Genomic DNA, 10,283 nt, shown 5'->3' on the forward strand with positions numbered 1-10,283 from the left:
CGTCCAACATGACTAAGTCTTGCATTTTCGATAGCTATCCAACGGTATATTATTTGCCCCATTTTGACAAACTTTTTAAAAAAACCGCGTTCAAAACCAATTTTACCGTATTTGAATTCGTATTTAAACCGTAAGGAATTAGAAAAAACTTCTTATACGCAAAAGTTGCGCATTTTCCATAGCTTTCCAACGCCGTATCATTTGCGTCAATCCGATAAACTGTTTGCAAAAAACAGTGAAAAAACATTTCGCCCAGAATTTCACTGTTTTTCAAATTACTTTTAAACCATATAGAATTTGAAAAATAGTAGATGTATGGAAGATGCGGATTTTCACAAGCTTTCCAACGCCATCTGATTTGCTCAATTCCGACAAACCGTTTGAAAATTAAGTGCAAAATACTATTCACGTTTTCGGTTTTGAAAAAAAACGGGTTTTTCAAAACTGCTCTTAAATCATAATTTTTTTGCAAAAACAAATTATAAGATTGTAATGTGGATGTCAAGAGCTTTCCAACGATATATTACACGCCCCGTTTTGACAAAAAAAATTGCAAAATAAATTAAACTAAAGAACACGATTTTTAACAGCAACAGAAAGCATCAGTTCAACCGCTCGAATTTCATCAGTTCAACCGCTTGAATTCATTAGTTCAAGTAGGGTAACAGAATAATATTCTGTTACGCGTAACAGAATAGCCCAGATGTATATATATAGGGTCGCGCTATTCGTCACCCTGGGTGAGGAATAGTTATTCTTCACCCCCTCTATTTTACCATCAATGCATCGTAATTTTACGTTCCGTAAGTTTTATCTTATTTCCGACGCAAAAAGAGACCGTAAGAAAATATATAATCTCCGTAAAAATATATTTTATGTTATATAAAATTATAAACGTAAAAACATAGTCTAAAATACACATAAACTGCAAATTTTCTTGTTTTATGATCTATATTTTAATTTTCTTATATCAAATTTTACGTAGTGAATCAATAGAAATGTAATTATTTGAATTCCAAACATAATTTAATTATAAAATGATCATAAGATTACCTCAGCTGAAGAATAACTTATTCTGCACCCTAGGTGATGAAATTACAGTCTGGAAAAGGAACGTCTATTCCGTAAACAAAAAGGGAGCACCATAATATTACCTCCTGGCTCCTACATGCTAGTAATTTACTTCGTGCATGTCAGACCTATATTGTGCATCAAATTGGTGGCAGAGTATAGAATCAACTGATGTCGCCATAATCTTACGGAATGAGTTGCGAGGCAAGGAACTAATCTGGAGCATTTTCCTGTAATCTTACAGCAGGCGTTCCTGATATTAAAAATATATATAAGGCTGCATCCCTATATTCCTGGTATTTATGTTGGATCTATTACTATTTCTGTTGGACTGAGTATACCAGGTTTAGCAAAATAGAAAACTGGTAATTGATTTAACTAACATATGCGATCACTATCTCAGTTCAGTAGGAAGCATTTTCAGTAAACATGAGAAACATAGGCCACTAATTCATCATGTACACGAGGCATTTTTGGTAACCACGGCATAACAAAGTTGTCTAATAAATAAATTCCATGTAGTGGTTCCGGGAAATTTCTCACATAAGAAATCCATCCTTACGATTACAAATAAAATTCGTCCGGACAATTAAATGCAACTTAGCACTAGGTAACCAGCAGCATGAAACATTTTAGAAATCACTATTATAAAACTGAGTGCTCCTGAACTTGAAAACTGAGTACCGCTGAACTCGAATATTGAGTACTGTCGAACTTGATCTTCGATTAGCTTACTTTGCAGATGACCAGAGATTTCCCATCAAGTTACTTGTCCAGCCATTTCTCCAGGGTGACTAAAATATTCTTATCCATGGCCTGGAAGCAACATAGTATACTATTAATTTCACTGTAGCCTTTAGGTTCACTTTTCTTCTCACCAAAACCTGAACGTTGCTACTGGTTATTTGTAAAAGAAGGTCTGAAATTTCAACTTACATTACTCATACCAACCATAAATACAAAGAAATTACTCTGTATCCCTCATACATTAGCCGTCAACCACTTGGACAGATGCCTGAAAAACATAATATTTTTAGTTCTCAGAAGTATAACAACAAACATGTAGAGGCCCCCAATAGATGAGCACACCGAACACTCTAGGATTAACAGGCTTCACTACGCTAAACTGGTAGCAATGTTGAAATCAAAGATATCCCAGAGGGATTTTTGATGTACCAAATTGATCAGAATCACATGAACACATAACACGCAGGCTGCAGGTATGAATCAAAAGTATAAAGAGAAACAAGACAAAAAGCGAAAACTCTGAAACAAGACAAATTGTGCCAAATACAATGGTGGGAGTCATCATATTGAAATAGTCCGTGTCTTACTATTTACGCCATTGTCTAAGCTTACTAGTCTGGCACCAGAGAGTGTCATCAAAATAAAATACACATGCATCTTAAGTCACTTCAATATGGATTTTCATAATATTACTAGAAGTTGTGCTACTAAACTTCATCGCTCTGTGATGAAACAAAAGGAGCTAACAATTTGAGGTTGATAATGTCGTAAGTAAAAACCTGAAAAGCAATTGAAGTTCATGAAACTACTAGGTTGGCTCACAACTAACATTAGTGTGAAAGAGATACTCCCCATAATTCATCAGACACAATGTGAAAGAGATACTCCCCATAATTCATCAGACACATATCATCGAATCAATATTAAATGGAACAAAATAAATGCATATCAAATCTAGTGTTACAACGGTAAAGAATACGGGGAAGAAATTAACCATATTTTAATGGATAGCTTTGCAAGATAGGAAAATAGGTTAGTGCAAACAAGCACCTTACAGTATATAAAAATAAGCAAAGATGATGGTGTGGATCTTCTTTACAGTATCCATGGCTACAGAATAAACTGAATTGATGGAGCCTATATAGATAGAATCGCATGATTAATCGCCAAAAATAGAAGATTACCATCTGGTTTTCCTACAAAAAAACAAGCAATAACCTGAATGAACAATCATATTTTCCTGTTATACAAGATAACTCCTGGATTGGGGGTGGGCTAAACCAAAAAATCTGTGAAATTTGACAGGCTGGGTGAGGATCAGCGTCCACCTGATGGCAATTAAAGTAAATCTAACTCAAATTTGCAGCATCCTTGTATATTGACAGGCTGGGTGAGGGTTAGTAACTACGAGCATAAGGTTTCCAACCACCCATGTAAGAAATCTAGCGTACCATACAAATTCATTCAACATTCACCTTGAGCAGAATGTAAAAATGCGAGAAGCAAAACTGAGAAAGGTTAGTGTACTGCAGGTGTTGAAGTGTTTTGATGGACGAGACAAAGAGCTACAAACGTACCATCCATTGTAAAAAGAAAAGCTGACCCTGCATCTTGCAAATTTTGCTAGTTGCAAGTGTGTACCACTAGTATTCAGGTCTGCACCTAGAGAAAGTTATGAACCCTTCCACATAGAGACCGTCAACAACTGCAGGCCAAAAGTGAAAATCCATATTTTTATTAGAACAATTCAAGTTTAAGAAATGACACATTTGTGTTCTTTACCAAGATCAGGCCACTGAAAGGTTTAAATTTTGATCTATTCAGAGGTATGATCGGCCTCAATATCAGTGGTTTTCCTAACTCAAAAATGAACAAATCATTATAGCAATTCAGTGACATTGCACATTCAGATCATGGTGGGCTTGGATGATTCACACTTCTTCTTGGGGTGTGTGATTCTTTGTTGCTCGCAGTGTGAAGCTTGTTTTTCACATTTTATAGTGTTCTATCCTTTCCGATTTCCTTCTTTCTACAACAGAGCAGGTTCAGAATGATGGGATAACCATACTAATACAGTAGCAGCTTTCCAGCCCATTCTAAGTTAAAACGGCAGGACATGTTACTTTTAGTAAAGCGTAAAACAACAGAAAACATGTACTCCTTCCGTTTCGTACTTCTTGTCATGGTTTTAGTTCAAAATAGAACTAAAACCATGACCACAGTTATGGAACAGAGGGACTACCTCTGAAGACGTGGGCATATTCGCAATCTCATTATCCCCATTGATAGGCATGACAGAATCAGATGGACTTCCCTGCAAAAAAATGAATCGGTTGTACTTGAAGTGTTTTCCTCAAAAAATCATGTGTTCAGTAATAACTAATACAAGAGAAGGAGGATCATACTGATAAAAATTGTAGAAGGTACACCTAACCATTGGGGAATAAATGCAGCTTCTCTCTATCTTTTGTTTTCATTCCTTTCTTCGATCGGTTGTCTGGCTTCTCTCATCAATTTTTATCTGGCTTCTCTTAGTCACATGAGGGGAGGTGAAAATTTACCTTGCCGGCTGAAATATGATGACGGATTTTTTTCTGAAACAAATAAACCCAAATGAAAATTGTAACACAACCTCAGAGGGCTCAAACACAAAACTGGTTACTGTCTCAGAGGTTTGTTTATCCTATCAGGTTAGCACTTGAGACAGACCCTTTCCATCCCATAAAAATCTAATGGACACTATGAATTCGAGAATAGTGATTCGCTTGAACCCAACAGAAAACTAACTAACTACTCCATAATAAACTAGTAACCTGTTCCAAAAGGAAACAAGACCAGTAGTAAAAGCATTAAATGTGTACTCTTCTTGCCATTGGCAATGATAGGCTACAAGTTGCTTTTCAGAATACTATCACGCAAATCAGATTCTGATTAACCTCCTTTAAATTTCTGTCAGCTAAGTTGGCTAATTGATTTAATAAGATGACCTCTTTCAACTAAGTCCACCTAAATCGGATCATTTCACAATTGCAAGTAGATCAAACATACAATCACCCTAATTTACCATATTCTGACACAACAGATTAAAAAATTGGGCCACACAATTATATGCAAGAAAGGAAGAATTTGAGGCACATGAGGGTCCTTTACCTGGTGAATATGGGCGGGATCTGGAGGTTAGGGCTAATAGTGGCACTCAGGTAAGGGGACCAAAATCGATTACCACGGATTCTGGTGATGAACAAGCCCGTGCTATGGCCTTCTCAATTACAACTGACTATGAGGACGCAGAGGTGTGCGAAGCGCTGCTTCTCCTACTCGCAGCCATTGCGACACACAAACAGCTCTGCGTGCATCGGCTCCCAGAACACCAGCCATGCCGCAGGCCAAACAACACGCCGCGAAGCCCGCCGCGAAGCCGCCACCAATCGGGAAGCATCCCGCATCCCCGCTCTCCTCGCTGCCGGCCAGTGGGCGCATCCAAGCGCCGCCGCAGCCTCACCGCCGGCCAATGGACTCCCTAGCGAACCACTCTTCAGCCGCCCGCTCGCCACCGAAACCTCTAGTCAGTCGCCGGCCCAGAAACGGAAGAAAAAACAAATGTTTTTTTTCGGTGGTTGAAGAGAGTGCGCTCGGGGCTTTGGCTGGCTGGGTCGTTCGACCGGGTGAAGAATAACATATTCTTCTTCCAGGGTCATACATATAGAGGGTCGCGCTGGACGACGAATAATTATTCTTCACCTCTCTATTTTACCATCTATGCATCGTAATTTTACGTTCCGTAAGTCTGACATAAAAAGAGATCGTAAAAAATATATAATCCTCGTAAAAAATATTTTATATTATGTAAAATTACAAACGTAAAAATATAGTGTAAAATACACATAAATTGCAAATTTTCTTGTCTTATGACCTATATTTTTATTTTCTTGTGCCAAATTTTACGTAGTGAATCAATATGAATGTAACTATTTGAATTTCAAACGTAATTTAATTATAAAATAATCATAAGATTACCTCGGGTGAAGAATAATTTTTTTTGCACCCTGGGTGATGAATAGTATCAATAGAAAATATAAAATCGCCGTAAAAAATATTTTATGTTATGTAAAATTACAAATGTAAAAACATAGTGTAAAATACACATAAACTGTAAATTTTCTTGTCTTATGACCTATATTTTTATTTTCTTATGTCAAATTTTACATAATGAATCAATAGAAATGTAACTATTTGAATTCCAAGCGTAATTTAATTATGACATGATCATAAGATTACCTCGGGTGAAGAATAACTTATTCTGCATCATGGGTGATGAATAGTAACACTATATATATATATATATATATATATATATATATATATATATATAGTTCGATAATGGAGTATTTTATCAGGCGAGCCTTAATGGCTCGGAAGTGGCTATTACGGCCGACTACTTTCACATCCTGATTTTTGGCCCTTTCTTTTTCTTTTGTTTTTCTGAAATTTTTGCTTAAGTTTTATTTTTCCGTGGCTATGTGGTCTGGAAACTGAAGAAGATGCCCTCTTCTTTCTTTCCAGAGTGGCTTGTCATCCCCATCTCCATTCCTAGACCTTACCATTTCCAGCTTGGACCAAACCCCAATATTCTTTTCCTTGGGAATATTTCTTTTTCTATTAAAGGAATAACCCAATTTGCCCTAGGTTGTGAAGCAACCTATATTTCTATCACTCCCAAAATTCCCAAATAATTCTCATAAATTGTTTGGGTCATATCATCCTCAAATATGGCAAAATATTTCATTTGTCATGTTCCTCATCATGCTCAATTAATTCCTTTCCCATTTTGTCCTGAATGGCAGTTTGTGAAGTAAGTGCCATCTATATTTGCCCAATTGAACTCAGACTTTTTGGACACCTTTTCATGTCCATATAATTGCCTCCTGCCAAAATTCAACTTAATTTGCCTAGTGAATATTCCTGAGCAATTTTTCAAAGTTCCTGTGTAAGGGAATTGGTTGTGAAGGAAGTACTAGCTAGGATGGTCCAATTGAGTTGAAGTTTTGCATGGTACTTCATATTATCAAATCAAAGCTCTCCACAAGATCTGAGCTCATGCAATGCATCCATGTGAGCACAGCTTCAAATCTTTGTTTCTGTCCAAATTTTTAGTTAGTGAAGCAAGTACATTTTATATTGACCCATTGTTGCCGAAAATTTTCCAAGGCCTTCTCCTACCTATATAACCTATCTCCACAAGATTTGGGCCCATTTGATCTAGCCATTTTCCCTCAGGATTTTTCCTAAGTTTCTGTCCAGAGAAGTGTTGTATGAAGGAAGTACCATTTTGTCTTGGCCAAGTGGCATGAAATTTTTATGGCACTCTCATATGCCCAAATAATCCCGCCATGCCCATTTTCAGCTCAATTCATCACTCTATGTGAGTGTCTCTTCCTGTTTTTGCTTCTAGACCAGTTTATGTAGTTGAAAAGCAACTATATAAAATACTTGTCCTAATCATCTCAAAATTCATAGGACTATAGTTCTTCCTAACCTAAACTCCCCTGACATCTAGTTTTCCTCTTAACCTCACTCTGTTGATCACTACATAATGATTCAGTTTGATGCAGTAAACTTCAGAGCTCACTTACCATTTAACCACATAGTCTTTAACCGAGCTACCACCGTAGTTGAAACCTCCCCTGGAAGGACTAACCCCCAGACATCTTTTGGCGTAGCTTGTGGCACTGTGTGCACCAGTGCACGTGGTGACCACCGACTTGGCATGCAGTGCACGCATCCAGGACATCGTTTGCTTCGGGCCCCCTCCTCTGCTCGGCATCTCAGCGAGCACGGGCATGCCCCCTAGCTTCCTCTTGTCGTCACCGTCCTCCTGGAGCCATCTCGCCCTCCATATGCCTCTCCGTCAGCGCTCGTCGCCGCGCGCTCATGGGTGAGTAGTGCTGACATGCATTAATGACGTTTGGCTGCTTCTCCCCCCACAACCTCTTCTACTCCGTGAGCTCCGCGGCTCGTCCGCTCCCTCCTTCGTCGCGTTCCCACACCTCCCCATGATCGCTGCGCGTCGCTAGAGCCTTGGCCGAGTGCGAGCAGCGGCACCCGAGCCCGTGTCCCTCACCCCGGCTATAAGTAGCCCTCCCTGCGGCCTCTCGAACTCACCACCATCCTTGCCTCGCTCCACTACCCCTCCCCAGCCTCTCAAATGAGCTCGAGAAGCTCTCCTGCCCCTCCCATGGCCAAAGCCTCGCCACGGTGCTCTGCTCAAATTGGCTCCACTCCGAGCTCTCCTCCACCCCTTTCCACCCCAATGAATTCCACGAGGTCCATCACAGCCTTCCCAATGCCCATCCCCTCCTCTTCGCGGCTCCTCCGTCCTCCCCAAGGTCACCCGAGCCTGCCATTGCCGCTGTCTGCCCCGTCCAAGACCACGCGCTCCCTTGAATTCCCCGCCCTCCGTACCCCGCTTGGCCAGACGCGCAGTTCCTCCTCCCCGAGCACCCCGGTGGCCGGAGTGCCTCGAACGATGGCCTGTGCCGCCTGGGCTCCTCGCTGGAGCGCGCGGCCTCCTTTGTTCTGGAGCCGGCGTCGGGAGGAAGAGGGGAAGGAGCAAGGAGGAGAGAAAGAGATCCGGTGGGTTCCGCTGGGAGTGACACGGGCATTGACCCCATTGCCAGCATGGATAAGTGGCGGCCCCACCTCCACGCGGGCCTCGCCCATCAGCCACACAACCCATGACCCCGCCACTGCCCACGTGGATAAGTGGAAGCGTACTTCCGAAAGTACGTTTTCCCGTGGAGAAAGCGTATTTTGGAGCTCTTCGGCTGTAAGTGCGCTCTCCAAGTTCTGAAAACGTATTTTCGCTTAAGGCGCTTTCCGTTTTCTCACTCAGGGGCCTGTTTGTAGAAATCTTTTTACAAATTGTCCCTGGACTTTGTCGGGCTACAACTTTTTTGCTCGAGACTCCGAATGAGGTGAATCCAATGCCCACATCTTTGTCTCGTCGAGCCCGTTCCATTCACGTCATTTTCACTATGGTTTGACACTGCGAAGATGACCTTTTTGCCCTTGCCCCTAATCAGCCCCTCCGAGAGAGAATCTTTTCCGGTGAATCTTTCTGCGGCTTCACCGCACCTCTTCCCGGAGCCTCCTTCATCCCCAGGCAAGCCACAACCACCATTTGCATGATAGCCATGCAGCAGCATTGGTTTTCAACTTGAATCTTTAATAACTGTATGTTTGTTTTGCTATTGCTGTCGTTATATCGGTTATGCTTATGGATCGGTGATTACCATCATGCTATATTTTCTTGCACTCTGTTATCATGTTGTACCTGCTAGTATTACTTACATATTGGCCATGCTTGGTAGTAGTACATGTTGGGTTGGTCATGTTCTTCGAGGCATGACTGTCGTTGGTTACCGAGTACCGTTGATATGCATTGTTCCTTTGCTATTAGTTGGTTAAGTGTTTACTCGGTAATGTTATTGATGTGTTCTTGCATGGTATTTATTGTTGATGCTAGTGGTCATGTTATGCTATGAGTAGTGTTGTACTTGTGATATTCATGCTCTTCATTATGCCATGCTCAGTTGGATATGATTCATTGTTGATATGGTTGTCGCACCCCATGCTTATATCATGCTCATGCATTGTAATTGCATCATGTTATTTTATCATGGCACAGCATATTGCATTCAAGTTTAACCGGATTAAATTGAACTTGGACAACTATTGGCTGAGTCATGGTGCCACCATATCGAGCTGACCAGTGCAACAACATTTGCCTTTATGGGGAGGTCCTAACTGGGCCTATTGTCATGCCTCTCGCCGGTGCCTCCAACGAGGGAAGGTTATGCGCGGGCACTACCTTGGTCGGGTAGGACGGCATAAGCCTTGTGTGCCTGTTGTTGAGTATGGATCCATTGTCCCCGTTTCGGACCGTTTATGTTTTGCCACGACAGTGGCCGTTGATGCCTTTGGTAGGCACGGGGCCACCCATGACTTACCCCAAAGGGAGTTTGCCAGAGTGGCCGGGAGAGTGTCATGGCAGTAGGACGGTTTTGTCGGAACACCGTTGGTCCACCCAAATGGGAGTGCGAGGCCATGGGTTCCGTGGTGTGGGTACAATGCGCTACCTCTTCAGAGTGTATGTTAAATTTATCGATAGCCGCACCCGCTGATAATGGCCCAGTTCGTAGTTGGTCACACTGTGGGTCAATAGTAATAATAATAACTTGATTAATAACAACCTTGGTTCGATGATGAGAAAGAAGTTGATTGTGACCGTGAGATGATCACCGTGGTATTGAGGATACCGAGTTGATGGATATTTGTGGTGTTATGCGAGAGTCAAGGGTAAAGATCAAGCTCCTTGTGGTCATGTAATGATTACTATGGTATTGTTAATACCAAGCTGGATTGGATCCTGAGATGATCGTGTGATGCCCGTGATGGTTACGAGG

At 41.2% G+C, this 10,283-nt stretch overlaps 1 long non-coding RNA gene across 5 annotated transcripts; it reads right to left on the reverse strand.

Annotated features, from left to right (window-relative positions):
• Window positions 1-1,441: 1,441 nt before the first annotated feature.
• LOC125537593 (uncharacterized) lies at window positions 1,442-5,436 on the reverse strand. Of its 5 annotated transcripts, XR_007295991.2 has the most exons (7): window positions 4,969-5,429; window positions 4,224-4,412; window positions 4,061-4,132; window positions 3,396-3,523; window positions 2,869-3,014; window positions 2,008-2,086; window positions 1,466-1,887 (listed from the first exon to the last, which is right to left on the reverse strand). It is a non-coding gene; the product is annotated as an uncharacterized LOC125537593 (long non-coding RNA). The 5 variants fall into 5 exon arrangements; XR_015616660.1 differs by having other exon boundaries at window positions 1,445-1,887; window positions 2,008-3,014; window positions 4,969-5,435; XR_007295992.2 differs by having other exon boundaries at window positions 1,454-1,887; window positions 2,874-3,523; window positions 4,969-5,433.
• Between the last annotated feature and the right edge of the window lie 4,847 nt (window positions 5,437-10,283).

This window comes from Triticum urartu, chromosome 2A (genome assembly GCF_056163025.1).
Source record: "Triticum urartu cultivar PI428250 chromosome 2A, HENAU_Tu73, whole genome shotgun sequence".
Lineage (NCBI taxonomy): Eukaryota > Viridiplantae > Streptophyta > Magnoliopsida > Poales > Poaceae > Triticum > Triticum urartu.